The sequence below is a fragment of the Atractosteus spatula genome, chromosome 7, assembly GCF_055471065.1.
Source record: "Atractosteus spatula isolate fAtrSpa1 chromosome 7, fAtrSpa1.hap1, whole genome shotgun sequence".
In the NCBI taxonomy this organism is placed as follows: domain Eukaryota; kingdom Metazoa; phylum Chordata; class Actinopteri; order Semionotiformes; family Lepisosteidae; genus Atractosteus; species Atractosteus spatula.
The window spans coordinates 57,300,446-57,319,333 of NC_142712.1; the positions used below are offsets into that span (position 1 = coordinate 57,300,446).

The 18,888-nt window shown below is 42.7% G+C and overlaps 1 protein-coding gene across 7 annotated transcripts in view; it reads left to right on the forward strand.

The window, feature by feature from the left end:
* Positions 1-539: 539 nt before the first annotated feature.
* LOC148831487 (A-kinase anchor protein 13-like) overlaps positions 540-18,888 on the forward strand; it is a 119,237-nt gene continuing 100,888 nt past the window's right edge. For 5 of the 7 annotated variants that reach the window (XM_088920421.1, XM_088920425.1, XM_088920423.1 and 2 more), the window contains exons 1-2: positions 540-836; positions 8,398-8,458. The gene's annotated coding sequence lies outside the window, so the exon portion shown is untranslated. The remainder of the gene's footprint in view (positions 837-8,397; positions 8,459-18,888) is intronic. The other 2 variants (XM_088920422.1, XM_088920426.1) reach the window with 1 other exon arrangement.

Below are 18,888 nucleotides of genomic sequence, written 5' to 3' on the forward strand. Positions count from 1 at the left end.
CACAATTTTTATTATTGTTCCGATAGCGAAATTAGTATAACACTACAACAAATGCTGAAAATGTTATTAATCTTTCTATATACGACTAAATTATTTTTAACGGCCACAAAATAGCTTTTTAAAATAGTGTTATACAGGTATGGATGGTATTTAATCAACGGGCAAAGCTGTCCATTTAAACTTTTGCAGATTTACTGGAAGGCTTGATTGTACACTGGTCTGTTACCTTTGGCAACGGTATTTGCTGCCTCGTAGTCTTAGGAAAGTCGACAAAGTACAGAATTAAAGTGACTAAATAAACAACAGCGAAGTAAACAAATTTTGAGCGATAAAAAAATGAACATCAACGGCTTCTATCTTTTCATACATTGCAAAACTGGTAATTACCTTGTTGATAACCATACAGTGAAGAAGGTCAGATTGACAGCCCGTCTGACCAATGAAAGTCGCTGTCCGACGCAGCCGGTCTCCGGGCATATAAGCTGGCAGGGCCCGCCCACCGAAGCACGCTCCGCCCACTGAAGCACGCTCCGTGCCGCGCAGCTCACAAGAACAGTGGGAGCTGCAGAGTAACTAGTGGTCGTTTTCCCTTTAAAATCTATACATTTTCTGCTGTATTTCGAGGTGGAGTTTTGTTGTTGATCTTTTAATGCACATTGAAGGCGTAGTCTTGGAGGATTAATTTCCCACAGGTACACCGGTCAGCACCGGGGTTGGAAGAGCGAAGAGAAGTTGTTGGAAACAATGTAGGTTTGTCCTTGCTAACTTGTAGCTGGATCAGGGCAGGCTATGCTCCTTAAAGGAGAACACGCGAACTGAACATCACAAAGTTCGAGGTAAGAGGCATCTCAATTATTTGCGTGAAATCAACGTTTTAATAACTAATTGCGTGTTTAAAACGATGTTTTAAGGACCTCATGACACTTGTTGAATGTGGGTAAAATGCTAAGTCTGAAATCAAAATACTATATTATTTTTTGAGGCTGACGAAAGAAAGTTATTCATTGTACTCATTGTACTCTGCGACTTTATTTTAGCGGTGTTCGAGGACATGATAATCTTGGTAATGCTTGATGTTTTTTTTAAACGACCAGTTGCAATTTTCTTAATTTCCGTAACACAAATGTGAATTGTACACACGTACGCGTCTGCAGGGGCTTTGTGTGATATTTTTATATCAAGTCTGAGCTTTGCTGTAGCCTGAGCGCGTTAGCATGCTCGTAAATGGTTGCAGTTTAATTTAGATTTATTAGCAGCGCTTATGTTCGTATGAAAATGGGGAAATGGAAATAAAACCGTTAAAACTTTTTAGCGGAAGCTTTTGTGTGTATGATACTGATAAAAGTTGATCTCCAGAGACATAACGGGAGTTTACTTCAAAACGGTACGATGTATTTAGCGCTTATTTGAAGGGCTGCATGTGAAATGTTGTCTTGGAAAACCACTCAGATCTCGGTATTAAATAATAGTGTCAAGAACGTGGTTGGGGACTCCAGTATTGATTATGTTGCGTTAGTTCTTTCAGTCCAACTCATCGTGCAGTTATTTCAGCTGTTGTTTTAACCAATTTCAAAATTTAAGCTTAAGTACTTAATATGATCATGAAGTTAAAGCTATGTTACATAAACTTACACCTTCTTGTCCCCTCGCTTCGATTCGCTGAGCCCTGCCTCATCCGCAGCGCACGGATTACTGAATCTAGGCCATACAGCCCCCTCGGCATCTCCAAAAAGTTTGGAGAACTGGACGCCAGCCAGCTGGAAAGAACAGCTAGAAGACGGGACAGTGTAACTTCGCTGTTTCTTGTGGCTGCCTTCACGGTGCGGTAGAACCAGATTTAATTTTGCGGGGCCGTTTGTCGCGAATCACAAATAAACACTTCTGAGTCACGATGGCCTTGCGCGACGAGCCCAGATGTGACAGGAGGGGAGAAAGTCTCACCCAGCTCAGTACGAAGTCAGACCTTCCGGGGAGGCATTGTCGTGAGCGTGAGTGTTTGAGCAATGACCGAGCCCATTATCACGAACAAGATAGCGTGAGTAATGCACTTCACCTCATTTACTGCGAGTGTTACTCCCCGACTCGCATCTTTTCATCGGCATAAAAATGGCTGAAGAGCTTTCCAGTTAACTGGTGCCCATCAGGGGTCAGTCAGGTAGGCAGTTTTGATGGTCGGCAGGACGGCCCGGATTCTAGTTAATCTTATGAAGAGCTAAAGCACCTTTACTTTTATTGGATGAGAACTTTTTGTTAAATTAAAATCTTTTTTGGACAGATTTTGTAGTTCATCTTCATTTTTCCCCAGCTCTCAATGAATGCCACTTAGACGTTAATGGCCATCTGGTAAAGAAAGTCTCTTGCAGTGAGCTCTGTCATGTTTATACCATTCTTTAACCAGTCAAATGCAATTGTGCTTTTTGAGGAAGTTCAAGTTACAGGTTCATGCACTGTTAAATGCAATGAGCAGTTCATGATGTGGTTTCAAGGGTAAAGTTAACTCTTTTTATTCCTGTCATTTCAAGAGCAGCATGTAAAACAGACTGTTTTCTCATAATCTCTAGCCTAATTGGGATGTTTATCAACTTGAGGGTTAAATCAGTGCTTTGTTTTGTAAAAGCTAGTTATCTCAAAGAGGTTTTAGTGCTCTTATTTTTTGCATTGACTGAGTTGAAGATCATTCTGCATGTCCTGAAGTTTGTTTCCTGTGATGCAGATACTACATTCTTAACATGTGACTCAGATTTGAGCTGGACTGCGTATAACACTAGGAGGTGTAAAAAAGGTGTGAAAAATCTAACGTACTGTTGATTTCTAAAGGCCCAGGTGGATATTGTGATTTTTCTTATATGGTTAGAAATGCTGCCTCACCCTCTGCCTTTTGCTCTGAGGTGCAGAAATTCTCAACACGTAATCAGGGCTGAATTAGCGTCATGGTAAAAGGCAGAAAAAAACTCTGCAGACCTGTTTAGCCTCTTGCATGGAGAGAACACAGCTGTGTGCACGTGCGGCTCGAATCCTGTCCTCTTACTGTGGGTCTGGGTGGAGGGCAGAGTGGTCTGTAGAGGCTCTGCTCCCAGCACACCTCACTGCATGATCAAAAGCAGATGACCTCTCAGAATCCTGTTTTCCCCAAGTAAACCAGTAGCCAGCATTTAACATTTTTTTTGCCAGAGGAATGATTCCAAAAAAAAATTAAGCTTTTCCAACCTGTTATTGAAAATAACCCAACTTAATTTTGCAGGGCACAATTTTAGTATTGTTGATCCTGTCTGCATATTCAATATTAATATACAAATTGAACATTCTATCTAATCAACTACAAATTCTGAGGGTCATATACTGTAATCCAGGACATGTGCCTTTGCTTATCTCCGTATGTGCATTTTAACTTGCATTTTCCAGACATTACAGTCCAACGTCTTCAGACAAGGATGTGGACGTTGTTTTCCGTCAAGAGAGGTTTTTGCTTTCCTGTTTAAAATCTTAAGATTTGATACTTAGTTCTCTGTATGTTATCGGGGTACTTTTAAAGTGAGTATGTATTCAGAATTACGGAGATCTGTGCGTTAGTCTGAATTTTGAAGCTGCCAGTCAAAAGGATGAGATTTTTTAATATAAATTTTTATATTTTGTATATAGTTAATACCTGTAGACAAGCCTGTGAAGCGTGTGATCTCTTCTTATCTAAAATGAATTGTTCACAGGCATGGTTTTATCAAGGGGTTGCCATTACACACATCCTGAAGGAGAGAGGGACGTATAACCCATTCTGTCAAACTGTCCGACTCGCAAATGGAGTCTTGCATGTTCAGCCCTTCAGCTCTCCTATAATAATAATAATAATTGCTTACACTTATATAGCGCTTTTCTGGACACTCCACTCAAAGCGCTTTACAGGTAATGGGGACTCTCCTCCACCACCACCAATGTGCAGCCCCACCTGGATGATGAGACAGCAGCCATAGTGCACCAGAATGCTCCCCACACACCAGCTCTCAGTGGGGAGGAGAGCAGAGTAATGAAACCAGTTCATAGATGGGGATTATAGGAGGCCATGATTGGTAAGGGCCAATGGGAAATTTGGCCAGGACGCCGGGGTTACACCCCTACTCTTTTCGAGAAACACCCTGGGATTTCTAATGACCACAGAGAGTCAGGACCTCGGTTTTACGTCTCATCCGAAGGACGGTGCCTGTTTACAGTATAGTGTCCCCGTCACTATACTGGGGCATTAGGACCCACATAAACCACAGGGTGAGCACCCCCTGCAGGCCCCACTAACACCTCTTCCAGCAGCAACCTTTACCCCTAAAGGGCTTAACTGTCCACAACAAGGACAAATACTGGTTTGGAAGAGACAAGAGATGTGATTATTGATTTCGCTTTTCTACGCTCCAAGCTGATTGAGGCTGCCTTTGTACAGGAGATTCTGGCCTTGGGTGCCACAAGCCAGTGCTCTTACTAGGGTGGTCATTTCCTTGGAGTGTAAATATGGATGTGGTTTCTTTGTGAGGTGGACTAGAGAATACAATGCTGACACTTGTGACTGTTTTATCACGATTAACTAGAGAGTGGGAGGGCTGTCTGATCGTACAGAATTCCCTTAAGGAAGTTGCAGAAGGGTGGTGATGTGGTTCTGGCAATTGTCAGTGAGATCTGCGCTCGCAATGGGCAACGTGAGGGTTTCTAGTGAAGGGCAAGGCGCTGAGATAAGATAAGATCACTTTATTGGCTGTATACAATTTCTTGTACTAGGAATTCGTCTTTTCGCCTACCCCAGCTTGCTCTCCATGAGACACACATGCACACAGACAGGGAGAGAGAAGCTTGGGATCAAAGTGCAGGGTCAGCCATTTATACAGCACCCCTGGAGCGGCTGGGGTTAAGGGCCTTGCTCAGGGGCCCAACAGAGTAGGATTCCTCTGCCGGCCGCGGGAACCGGCAACCTTCCAGCCACAGGCGCAGATCCTTAGCAACAGTGCCACCACTTCACCCTAATGAATGATGGTAGACCAACAGAGGTAGCTGCCCAACCCAAATGGTGCCTTCCAATCTGAATAAACACAAGGCTGGGCATCAGTCTGAACAGTAATGATCAAGTGTTCTCGTGAATTACAGGGTGTGATCGGCTCAAGGTGCAGATCAGGTCAGACAAGCCCCAGGATGGCAAACACAAAGGAGTTTCTTGGTTATTCTATCTGTGATGACTTGTTTCTTGGTGTGCCTAACCTTGAGCCTGTTGTGAGTAGGACTGGGAGGGCTGGGATTCCTAGGCTTTGCTTTGCTGGCACTGTTTCTCAGTCCTTTCTGCTCTTACTCTTTCACAGCTGTCTTGAGTCCCAGTTTATAAGCCCGGCATTACCCATGGCATTCTTCCTTGGAAACCAAACATTACTTTTGCATTTACTTCCAGGTTTTTCAGAAGTGTGAATGAAAATCTTAATGCAGCTCTGTTTGTGACAGGTTTTTAAAATAGCCCATTCATTTGTTCACATTTCCCCATATTTCCTCCTAAACTTCCTGTTTAAAATTGAAATTGCCCTAGCATTAGCTCTACTGCCTGATGAGATTCAACAGGTCTGCCTCAAGCTTATTCCCCAAGTTGATTTTCAGGTTATTGTGCGCGTAGTTCTTCAGACCCACAGACTATAACAATCTGGTCTTATAGTTTTCAGCACATTCGTACATTTGTACGTCTGTTAACATCAGGGGAAACAAGTTCCTATATATTATGATTTTTACCACTTATGTTGTAGCCACAACTGTAGTCTGAAGATTGAAGTGCCTTTTTATTTTTTCAGAATATGTGTACTTTCCCCTCAAGATGACCAGTGTCATTTATAGCTTTGTGTTTAAGATAAAGGCATGTGCTGCTGTGGGGAACAAGCACAATTTTCTGTTTGTGTCAGATTGGGGTTAAGGTTAAATTTTACAGTTGAGAACTTGCCACTTGTGGCACATAACTGTGTGGCACAGCTGGGTTTGTGTCCACTAGTGTAGTTAGGCAGTTGTGTGGTAATTGGATGGTTGTGGGTTCAAATCCCAGGAGAGACACTTCAGTTGTGCCCTTGAACACGGTACCTCACTGAGATTGCCCCGGTGAAATGCCCTGCTGTATACGTGGGCACCGATATAAGCACTGACCTGAGAAATCGAATCCTCTGCCTCTGTCATGGCATCCCGGGTTCCCAACATGCTGGTGCGCTTGGAGGTGAGCCCAGAGGAATAGAATTTGTAGAATTACAAATTGGGAGTGTATAAAATGAAAAGTAATTAAGTCCAAGTTTTTATAAATCTGTTTGCTCTATATATATCAGACGCCATACCTTTTTATTGTATAGCACCCAATTTGCAATTGACAAATTAAGACGGGGCTTTCCGTGGGAGACTCCTGTACCTGCCCGGGGAGAGTCAGGGCGCCCACCTGTGGGTTCACCTGTTTGACTCTGCGCAAGCTCCATGGCGCACTGGAGTCGCGGATGTCAGGGTGACCTTGGCTTGCAGGCTCCGGGACAGAGAACAGGAGTCTGTTTCCCACGGAGCGGTCAGGACCCTGCCTGTTTAAGTCCAGTGCTGCCCTGCTGGTTTCTGTCGGCTGGGGTACTGGCCACACATACCGGCGCTGCACTCGTCCTGAGAGCTGAGCCTCTCAGCGGGTGTCTTTCACAGCCAAGTCACTTTAAAAAAGCTGCACAAGAATATTTTCTCAAGGTGTCATCAGCTCTGTACAAATGTGGGCTTCTCTCTCGTTTCATATCTTGTAATTCATCTCCGCTTCTCCATTCGCGTCCTCCAGCAGCCAGGGATGGAGAAGAACAGTACTGTTTTTTTCTTGATGTTATTCCTGCAAAGAATCAACATTTCAGTGCCAGGATTTGCTTTACCCTAAAACTCAGCCTTTGTGGGTTGTTAAATCATGAAAACATCAAAAAGTGCATATGCAGTTTGAAGTAGCCTTATTCTGTGGGAAATCCTCCAGGTATAAAAATGAAACAATATCTATCTTTAGATATATATCTATATTTTAGCTTCTGGTGTCTGACTCTCTTAGGTTTGTCACCACTCGTGTTTTATCACCTGTTTATTTTGCATGATTTCCCGATTAACTCCACCCACTCTGATCTGGTAAACTAATTTGGTTCACAGCTGGGTGCTGATGGAGATATGAACCCAAACCATTAGGTTGGAGCGTGGCCTGTTTCGGAAAGTCATCATGGGATATGTATCTTTTTGTTTTTGGTTGTATCTCAGCGATGGTGGAAAGGCAGATCTGCGGCCTGTCAGGATTTATAGGGTTAACCTTCTTCTGCACAGAATAAGCAGGACACTGGCGACTGCAAAGTCCGATGCAAACCCAGGAACGATCACTCTACGGTACCCAGCTCACTTCCAGGGATTGTTTCGTTTGTTTTTGGAAAATGGCTCTGACGCAGTCTCTGGTGTTTGATGGTGAGTTAGCAGGCACGTTTGAAAATGGGCAAAGAAGCGTTGTTTGTCGTGAAAAAAAATGTTCTTGTAAAGCTGCAGCATGTCATGCTGTGAAAGTAAAAAAAACTTGGAAATCGGGGAACACAGCAGTTTATTTTGGCCTTTCATTTCTTTCGAACGTTTTGCTCCTCCTTATGGAGTGAAAATCAAGTCATTTAGTAGCTTCTTAGCCTTTTCATTATGGGCACAATTGTGTAGATTCCTGCTTTTCCTGTTTTAGTCGGCACTCAGACTTGAGAATTGTTTTCCAGTGCCTAATGTTCTTACTTAGTCACAAGTTAGACTTCTTGCAACTTCCTTTAATGATTTCATCCCAAAAAACTGTGGTTCAACACTTAAAATGTAACACACATTTTCTCTAAACACACATGCTTTAAGAATGAGGCATCCTTTGTGTATTTTTATTTGTAATGTCAGGCAGCCAGCTTATCCTCCTAAATGTGATGCAGAAATGTTGTTGTGTACCATAGCTTCCTTAGCATTCCTTTTGTTTTGCTTTCAAGTTGTCTATAATTGGGACATTCGTCATGTATTTTTCTCTCCTTTTTGTTTTTGTTTCTCCTCCCTTAATACAGTTGCATTCTCCTGGGTTTTCCTGTGTTAAATGGAATAAGAATGCACTGCTTTTTCCCTTCAGAAATACCTTTGGTAAAAGAGGATTTGACTCTCAGTTGCTAGCTCTAGTAGAATAGTTTTAATACCTGCTGCTCTGAAGCCTGAGAGCAGGTTTTAGGCATTTGTCCTGAACCCTAGTTTGTATCTTCTTTTGATTTCATGCGTTTACTGTTTCTTTGCTGCTACTAAGCAGCCACAAATAGCTCTTCTTAGTTAGCCATGGTTGGTAAATTGTCTTTTTTTCTTATGAATTTTGAATACGTCTTTTGTAAGTTTTGTGTCTGAACTTTTCAGGTCGCATGTGAAACTAAAGAACATTAAGAAGCCTTGACAGAAATTGGGAAGTCTGCTTGGGGTAAGATTTTCTATTTTTAAATTTAGCCAGAGACATCTGGGTTGGATTGTTTTGCCTGACCAAAAGGTTTTAATTACTTAAAAGCAAGAAATGATTTAAGTTCTAGAATTTTCTAAAATTCCCTACATACTTACCAACTTTAGTTTTTGTGAAGCTCTTTAAGAGAGTTTGCCAAGAGGAGCCACTATAGCCGTTGACTTTGTAATATATTACAGCACAGTAGTACTTAGTGTACATCGTTTTTTGTATATTTTGTGTTAGAAGTTGCAGTGAACAGTCAATTAGGTTCCCAGGCAATCCTGAGAATGTAGAACTGCAATCTCTAACTATTTAGAGATAACTATTTATAGCCTAACTATTTCCCTACGGGATTAATAAAGTATTATCTATCTATCTCTACCCTTAATTCCGGTTTATTTTCTCTTTTTTAGCTTTGAATGTAGGTACATGTGTAGTTTTAATGATGATGTGTGTCTGGACAGTTTCCTGTGAGCAGTGGACCTGCAGTGGTCTTTAGTTGATGTGAAGAATGGCTGTTTGTTTTGCATTAATTCAGGATTAATCGTACATCTTTGGGAGCCTGGATGAATCAGTACAGCATCCTTCCCATAGGGACATTAAAGAGAGAATCTATGAGTAAGATGTACAAGGCCTTTCTGAGCTCATTCAGCTACAGCAACTTCATGGTCTTCTCTTATCTGTCTTGAAGAAAGATTTGGAGAAACATTGGATTTTGTAGAGGTGAGCCAGTTTTCTTACCTCAGTCTTGTATTGCTCTCAAGCTTGGCACTGTGATGAGGACCTCCTGATCTCGTGAGGTCTGGCATGGACTGCGCACACTTGCACTCACGCACCATGTTAATACATGCCAGCAGTCCTACTGCAATGTGCGCTGCATCACTCCTCACACACTCTGTGGAACTTGTGTAGGACTGTGCCGCTGCTTGTGCTGGTTTTCATCTGGTCCTGTCTACCATCGTGGCTCGGGCTTGGTCTCGGACTGCCCTGGCACAGGTGGTTCGGGTTAGCCCTGTTCTTGCATGGGCTTTTCTGTGTAGCAAGTTTTCATTTTTATTCCAAGCAGAGATGGGCTTACATAGTAGTATAGATATATATTTTTTTAAAAATACTGGAACTTTCTTTTTGAATATACAATTTAAATTAGAAAGTACAGCATTTTTTAATCATTTTTGAGCCTTTCGTGATCTTGGTGATACTCCCTGGACCTTCCACAGGCAGAACAGGGGCATTGGAGACTCAGGAATGTGACTCCTTGGATGAAAGCTACTCGATAATATAACTTTAAGGTATTTGTAACCCGTTTAATTTTTTGGACAAGTAAAATACGAAGAGCTTATATGGAGAAGGTGCAAAAGGACTAGGCAATGGAAATACAGCACTGTAGAAACACCTCTGCTTTGCTCTTTCAAAACCACTGATTCTGCCATAGAAGACACTGAACTTAGCTGTTTGGTGGCCATGACTTTTAGAAGGTTTATAGAAAGATCAGCAAAGTAGTATGTCAATTTTAAGCAAACTGAGATGGTCACGTTATTTTCTGGCTTCTTATTATTAGAAGTTTCTTGAAAAAGGGGTTTCTAGGAGATGTGGATTAAAATTCCAATATAGTATATGATTATTCAATTTCAGATGTGCATTATTTTGTCTGCCACATAATGTTTACAGTTTTTGGTTTTAGGTGAGATATTGAAATGGTGTGCATGTTCCATGTTTCAGTGGTGAGCTGAGTGCTTACTCCCTCAAGTCACTCCCAGAGCTTTTCTTGGTGTTTCTAATTCCTGTTAACTAGTAACACACAAGGGGAAGGAAGCCCTGTGAAAGACATATTTCACATGTCTCCCAGCTGCAAAATTAAATACTTAAACATCTCATTCTCAGTGATCACTTTCCATTTACCAGCCTCTGATAGTGTGACATCCTTTTGTCAATTAATGTCTTAAAACTGGGATGAAAGAACTGGCCTTGCTATGCTTCACCAGAGTTTTAAAACACAGCTGGCTTATATTATTATAAAGCTGAAGACAAATTTATGTTTGACAGTTCTACTGAAAACCAGTAAAAAGAAAAGCTTCATATTAAGCTAAAAAGCCATGTGAGTTTGGAGAGCAACTACAAACAGGAACTGATTTCAGCCATGATAGTTTGTGTTTGTTGATATAATCAAACATAATTATCTGATCTGCTCTACTGCACTTAATGAATGAAAGTCAAAAGCTATCAAGTGGCAGTAGCATTGATTGATAATACAGTGCAAAACAGAGGCACATTATGGTCATTATTGTCTTTGGTATTACTTATCTGAATAAGTGGTAAGGGTTAAAGTCACGGTTTTAATTTGGCTGGATCAAATTAACAACAAAGTGTCTTCTGAACAGGTTTTTCTGTGGTGACCTCACAGTTATTGCACAGGGACAGCCCCATTAAAGGCATAGGCATCTTCAGCAGATTGTGAGTTTTGCCCTCCTTTGGGGGCACACTGAATTCACCCCTTTTACAGCAGAGACTTCACCAGAGCCATGTTTAGGAGGTAAAATGTTTGTAAGATGTCTTGCACACTCGCATTATAGAAATGCAGAGCAATTTTTTTGTTTTAATTTCTGAAGCTATTAGTGAGTATCTGTAGCTTTAAGCCAGGCTGAGATGATAAGTTTGGAATAAGCCACCGGTTAAAAGCTGTTTTTTTCTGTTTCCTAAGGGGAGGGAATCCAGCAGCCCGGGGGCTGGTCATGCAGGTGTTTTTGTATATTATTATTTCAGAATGGTTGCTTGGGATGTGAAGACCACAAAGTGTGAAACGATGGGCTTGAGTATCATTCCTGCTTAAAAAGAATGAAAATGTGAGCAAATCGGCTGGGAGGAGGAAGTCATGAAGTAACGCGAGATGTGTTTCAAACACATTTCCTGTCTTCCACGTGTGAAAGTGGCTTCGGTTGGGACTCTGGTGCTCTTCGTGTTGCGGCCTTGGAGCCAGCTGCAGGGTTCAGGCGCTGAATCGGTCGGCCAGTCCTGAGCCTGTGCAAAGGCTGAATTTCAGATAAAAGAAGAGCCGATCTGTATGGTGTGACTGCAGTTCCTCTTCCATCGTTAGGTCTTTCAAAACGAGAATTGAAACTGTGCATCGGATATCAATTAGAAAAAAGAACAGTGGATCCTTCTTGAAATAATTTCTTGGCAGTTTACCCCATCAGGAGAAAATCTTAAATAACCCCATTCATTGATAATTGCTGATTCATGTGTTGGTGGTAGAACAATTGGTCTTCTTTAGTTGAAATGTTTGTTCCCATTCTATTTTGGTATTTGGAATCGCTGACTGTTTGCCATCCTGTTTTTCTTGTCCAGGTATTTATGTAGCGAAGACTGCCAGGAGAATAATCCTGTGGCACTGAGCAATGAAACACTGCGTTCGTCATCCTTCAGGTTGCTGCACCCTAGTGCCTCTCTGGGTTCTTTCTGCTCCAGAAAAGTAGCCCTGTGTTGGTGTGTCCAGGAACAAGGGTAACCGTGACAGGAATTTTGTTTCATTGCTGACCTCTCAGTGGTCCAAGTTTCTGTGCAGTATGTATAGGCATTGTCCAGGGCAGCTTGTGGTTCAACTAAAGGGGTTAATAGTGTTTTGTGTGATGTGTCCAACAGGATTCTGCCTTCTCGTGCAAAGATCCACTAGGTTTCAACCTGTGCTGAACAATACATTCTGCTGTATGACAAAAGGTGTTATAGCAAGTGGATTTCTCAGTTTTTTGTGTAGTCAGTTTTCTTTGTTAACATAATTTTAGCATTAATTAAGACTAAAAGTCTTTGACAGGCAGTGAAGTAAACCGGTTGTCTACGAGGTAAATGCCTGAGGGCGCAAGGCTTAGCTGGAAACCTGTTGTGGCCTTGTTTGTCACAGACTAGTTTCATTTAAGGCCAAGGAACTGGGTGAGCTGCCAGTGAAGCTGAAAATATTAAGTCAGAGCAAAGTCTTGCCCAGAGTTTGTGAGCATTGGACTATGGAGTCATTAATCAAGAACTTCACAGGCTCGCCAAGATGAGCACTGAAACTGTTGACTTGTCTTTGTAGCCTCTGTGTTACCCACAAAGATGAATATTTTAGGAAACTATCCCTGAAAGAAAAATGGTTGGGCTTATAAACATTTTCTTTGTTCACTTTTAATCACATGACCTTCATTGTAAAACTGCAGATCCTACGTAAAGCCGCCTTTCTATGCATAGATGTTAGTTCTGAAGTCTTTCGTATGTAGAGCGCGTGAGGTGTGTTGTATGAGATAAGCTCTATACGTGCAGCAGAGGGCATCAGGAGTGACGGTGTGAAAGGGGGGCATTGTGCAGCGAGCGAATTGTTTCTCCATCTTTTGTTCCATGTGCAGGGCTTGTTTTCTTAGCTGCTGTACTGCAGGGCGGCAGCAGGGAGGAGGGGGGCTGAGGAATGTGGCCACAGTCGGCGTGCCATCAGAGAGGCGGTCGATGACCGTGGGGTTATCGGGGGCTGCAGTGGGGGTCGAAGACAGGTTATCTTTCAGCACCGCTCGTAATTTCACTGTGTCGGCCCAAACAGGGTTTTGTTTCGGCTTCAAGAGCTGAAAGCTGTCATTACCTTTTTCTAAAAAAAAAAAAGAAGTGTTTGGGCAAACTGGCCACCCCTTCCCCCCTCAGAATGAGCCCAGAAGCGCGCTGGCAGAGATGGATGTGTGGGGCCGTCGAGCTGGGAGCAGCTGAAGGTGTCTGGGAGGTGGTGTTGCAGAGCGCTGCTGAAGGAGCGGGGCTGGTTTAGTGCTCTGTACTGTGCCATGTTGAAACATTTGTCTACTTAGCAGTCTGAGTTACATCCTAATGACAGTTGGATCTCAAAAAAAATGTCTGCTATGGAGGCTTAGCGTGTTATGAGCACAAGAATTTAAAGCCAGGAATAAACTGCCTAATTTCTTCCTGATGTTTTTAAAAATGCACAAATTACAGAATTTGAGGTTGGTTAGCAGATAATGCATATTTTACAGTGCCAGTATAGTACGGTGTCTGTGTTTTGATAAGGGAGAGTGCTTTAAAAGATATTTCAACTAAAATCATAATACAGTAGGATATAGGGAGAGAAAAGCCTTCTTGCAGTTACAAAGACACTAGTGTAGAATAGAGCATTATTCTGTTTTTCCTCATCCAGCTCTAGAACCAAGCGGTGTGCCACCGCCTGTGTAACTGGTGTCCCAGACTAGTGCTGTATTGCTTATGAAAACCACATTCAACAAGTCTCTGGCAGACCTTCCTGTGAAATTTCCCAAGTCCACTGGGCTTTGCTGTTGTGGTTCAGTCAGTGTTTGTTTGCTCACAATGGTGCTTTAAGTTCTGTCTCTGAAACCTGAACATGCGAGCTTGTGGGGAAATGACCGTGCATTTTGGCCACATTTAATTGTAGCCCCTTTCTGTAATTGGATGCTTGATCTCCTTGCACTGTGTGCTGCTATAACCACTTTGTTTGGCATCAGTGTATCTCGTGTTTTAGCCAGTATAATAATTCTGAAAATTGTAGAGTAATCCTTGAGCTGAATATTTAGGCTGTAGGAGTGTTTTTGGTTGATGCAATGCTGTAAAATAATGGTCAGTTCAGGTCAAGCCATTGTTTTTTTTTCTCTGACAAATACTTGAAATTTGTAGTCAGTTTTTTTGGACCTTTTAAACATAGCTTAGCCATGCATTTGCTTGGTTTGGGGTATTTGAAGCATTTTTAATGCTTTTTCCATGGTTTTACACTTCTGGTTACACAGGTTTTAGAAACTCTTGAAGCTAATGAAACAAAACCTAGCGCCATTCGTCCTGCCTGTGGACACCAGAGCTGGTTTGTGTCCAGACATACGCACCTGTCCGGCAGGCGAGTTCAAGGACATGGTGCTGTGCTTGCAAGGGCCAGTCTAACCAGGAGGCTGTGGGATGAAGCCGAGTGTCTCGCCTCCAGGGGAAAGCTTGCCTGTCTGTTCCCTGTGCGGGTTTTCCAAGCCCGCCAGGCTAAGCGGTGTATCTCGTTTCCAGCACATGTGGGTGAAGCCCTCCTGCCTGGGGGAGGGGCTTCGTTCCGTCTGACCCATGGGCCAAGCTGAAGCCAGGCACCATCCCCCCCCAGCCCCTCGGCTCACTGTACAGCTCCACTCCCCCTCCTGTCAGCCGCGGAGCTTTGTACACGCAGCCCAGGCTCTCCTCATGGCGACTTTAAGAGAAGGTAGGACTGGTCTCAGCTGTAGGAGATCCACATCCCTGCTGCAGTGACGTGCAGGTGCAGCCTGCTCTGTGTGTAAACAGTTTACACGGCTGTGCAACGTGGCAGCAAAAAGAGCACTAGAAATGAAATATGGTGTTCTTGGTAGAGTTTTGTGCTTCATCTAAGAATCGTCCCTTCAGTGTGGTGTTGTGGAAAGAACACTGTGTTGTGGCCCTGTTGTGCAAGTAAGCTTTATTCCATTCGATTTACTTCACTGACCCTGCCAGTTGTCATCAGTCTAAGCTAAATATATCCATGTTGTCCACAGAAATGCTAGTGTAGATCCATCCCAGTCCAGCCGTGCACCGTTGTACCTGTTATTAATGATCAAATGGCTGCTCTGTGGAAAAACATACTTAAATGCATTTTCGCCTTATTCTTTTATGCCTCATTTTAAATACTTAAAGGAAATACTGTGTTTACTGGTAGTACTCTTTGATTAGTGACCATTAATTCCAGAAAATTAAAAATGCTCACTTTTTACATGTAGGACAGACAATATTGGGTAAGGTTACCGTGAAGAATTAAATTGACTGAATTCCTCCACTTTCTGCATCTGTTAGAATTTTGATTGGGCAACCTTTCCAAGGAAAGCATGTTCTCCGTAAAATACATTGTAATTTCCCTATTCCTTCCTGGTGGAGTATTTATGCTCACGCTGTGGTGTGTTTGAGAAGTGGCTTCAGGTTTTAGACACATTTGAAGTCTGAAAATGACTCCTGTGGAATGGTTGATGTGACCATGCAAAGCCTTACAACTGCAGAATGTTGAAGTTCCAGTGACGCTCTGATCAGTTATTTCTTCTCTGCCAGTTTGCTAGAGCAAATGCAAATGTTGACTCTGTGAGGAGTGATGCATGACTTGTGGGGGCTTTTCTTAGGTGTAACTGTGTTTCCCACATGGAGCCATTCATGGTTGCAGGGTTCTCTGTGTGAAATCTGATAGGAACCGGTACGGGCACGGGCTCTTCATTGGTCACCTTTTATAAGATCACTTTATTAGCCATATACATTTTCTTGCATTGGGAATTCATCTTTTCGCATACCCCAGCTTGTTCTCCATGAGACACAGACACGGAAAGAAGCTTGGGGTCAGAGCGCAGGGTCAGCCATTGTACAGCACCCCTGGAGCAGCTGGGGTTGAGGGCCTTGCTCAGGGGCCCAATGGAGTAGGATTCCTCTGCCGGCCATGGGATTTGAACCGGCAACCTTCCGGCCTTAGGCACAGATCCTTAGCCACAGAGCCACCACACCACCCTCCACCTGTCACCCTGGCAGCCAATAGCTGTGCAGGCTTGATGGGCGTTCTCTCACCGGTGTGCCCCAGTGAGCGAGTGAGCGATTCGCTGTAAGGGTACGTGGTTCAGAAGGGGCTGTAGGGTGATGGGCGTATTCACATCAGCAGAGGGAGACGTGGGAGAGCACTTACAGGTGTGTTTCTGTCGCACTGATGCTCTCTGGATCAGTATAAGCCAGAGCTGGAGTGACACTGTGTCCTCTTTGCAAACTTGACAGTATGCAATATGAACCACTGAATATGAAATATGAAGGCATGTGGGGAAACTGATATGCAAGTTTTACAATTTTCTATAGAGCAGTCTGAGTCAGAGAGAAATTGAGAATGATCTTTGCCTCCTGCAAGGAGGGGAAATATATATGACCCTGCTGGTCTTCACAGGGTTAAAACATGGTAAATCTGGAGCCCCCCAGTGAACCAGGTGGCTTGACCCATGACCCCTGATGGCTTGACAGTGCGTTTCAGAAGAACTGTACCCTCCTACAGATTCTCGATCCTGTTCTTGCCCATACTAAGTAAGGAGCTGCAAAGTTGCTTTAATTTAACAATTGATACCTTTATTAATTTGGTAACTGAGAAAACAGCTCAGCCTTCTAACCTACAGGAGAACAATAAGGAAACAAAAGGGTGAGGACTGCAAATCTGTCCTTGTTTCATCCCTTTCTGACTGAGCTGCCGGCTCTAGTGTAAGTCAATGTCATATGCTGGATATTTCAGGCTTGATAATGTATTCTGGATAAATTTGCCTCATCTGACATGCAAGGGAAAAATATTAAGTACCAGAAAATATTTCCACTTCATCATTCGATACTGTGGTATACAACAGCATTTTAACCTGTTGCTAACAGTGCAACCTGTTGATTTTAATTTTCCAATTTGTTACAGTTCTTCCAGCCACTGAGAACTGAACAGGCCACGACATCACTATAAATGTTAGGAATGCTCTTAACAGCTTACTGTTGGATGTGTTGCTGTGCTATATATTTGGTTTGGTGCTGTGGAATTTCAGTCTCTCTCTTTCTGGAAGAAGATAGGCTGATGCTTTATGTTTTTAGCACATTTTGGGTATTTGTCAAGGTGTCATGACCATGTTCTGAACATGTCCATAGTTGTTCATGTGTACTGTCCATGAAACAGGTTCAGGGTGATTCCAGGAAAAAGAACATGCTGAAATGGCAATCATGGAACACAGTTACAAGTGTGGAGGCTTCATAGAAAGTCTTAAGTCATCCTCAATAAAATTGAATGGCTATGTTTTCCAGACCTCTCCTTAAAGAATGGACAATTTTTTTTTGTATCCTGGAAAAAAGGAATTGACAGGAAATAAAAAAAATATGAAACACCTTATGTTTTGTTGGAACAGTAGTATGAATTTGAATTCTCTTGTGAATTCTCTTGAATTCACATTTCGTCACAGGTTTCCTTGCTGTGAAGGAAGCCTGTAATCACAGAACTCTTGATGTCCAGTTTCACTTCTGATACCTAACCCATCAGCTGGTACTAACCTGGAACTTGTTGATAACTGAAGTAAGAGTGCTCCACCTCATCCATACATTGCTCACGGGTGTGGAGGGCAAGCAGTGTGTTTTCAAGACGGGTAGTTCCTCCAAAACAAATTAGACAAGGCTTTGGCATTAATCGTCTGATACCCATGGCAAATAACTATGTGTTTTTTTTGCTGACACCATTCTAAATAAATATGAGCCCTTACAATGTTACTGTATGTACTATATGTTAATCTGTGTGAAATAAGAGCTTGCATTGCAACATTTATTAGTTAGCAGTGCAGGAGGATGTTTTTGTGTGTGCTCCAGACTGGGTTTGCACATCAGTTAGCTGAGCTCAAATGCTGCAATGTTTAGCTGTTGTGATAGTTGATGTTCTCTGTGATTACTTGCTCTGTTATTTTTTACTGCTGTTAGAAGAGCGCTCTCCAGTCATTGAGGGATAGAAAGCTTTGAGAACCTTTCAGTTTTTTTGCATTCTCTGCTGATCCCAGTGCAAACCTTTTTTTCAGCCTCTTGCAACTTTCCAGCCCTTTTCCCTTTTCTGCCAATGTCTTGCTCGTCAGTGCAGAGCCCTGCTGTTGACGGTGAGCGCCCTGAGGATCTCTTGACAGAGATATCCCCAAGCTGTTTTCTGTTTTGTTGGTATGGAGACGGAGCTTTGAAAACTGGAAACCAGCTGATAGGCTGTGCGCACCAGGATGTGAAGCAGCAGAAACCGCAGGCCATGAAAAGGCTGCTCTGGCACAGATAAAAACTGTCGGCAGGCTGATTAATTCTCAGCTCCTGCTTACTGATGCAGGGTTTAACCAGTTCTACTGTAGGTGGAGTGAAAACAAACCTATACTGCCATCTCAACCTGCTGACTCCATTGTTGGATGGGGTACTGTTTCCAAGGGTGTTGGCACTTCTGAGTCATGTAACATAGGGCAGAGCAACTCCCCTGTCCAGCACTGCTGATAAAGGCAGCGATACACTCGGGTCCTCTTCAACAACAATGGCACAAACACTGTGAAAGGTACACGTTTTTAATGCAACTCAGTGCAGACTTTTTTGAGTAAAGGTTTGATCTGTATTGCTTTTTAACTTGTTAAAAAATCTGATCTTCACAGCATATAGTGCAATGGAGAACATTATTCAACCTCCAAGTATAATATGCATCATCTGCATTTGAAAATAACCAGTGCAATGATCAGTACTGTATTCTTTCCTTGAAATCATAGGCAAACCTGTGATGTGTATTTATAGCATGCAAGTGACATTGCTAGTATGTCCTCTTTATCCTCCTATGGTGAGAAATACACTAGGGTTTGAGATCATTTTGTGTTTGTGGTTAGTCCAGAATCTGCGTGCATGTTATTCAT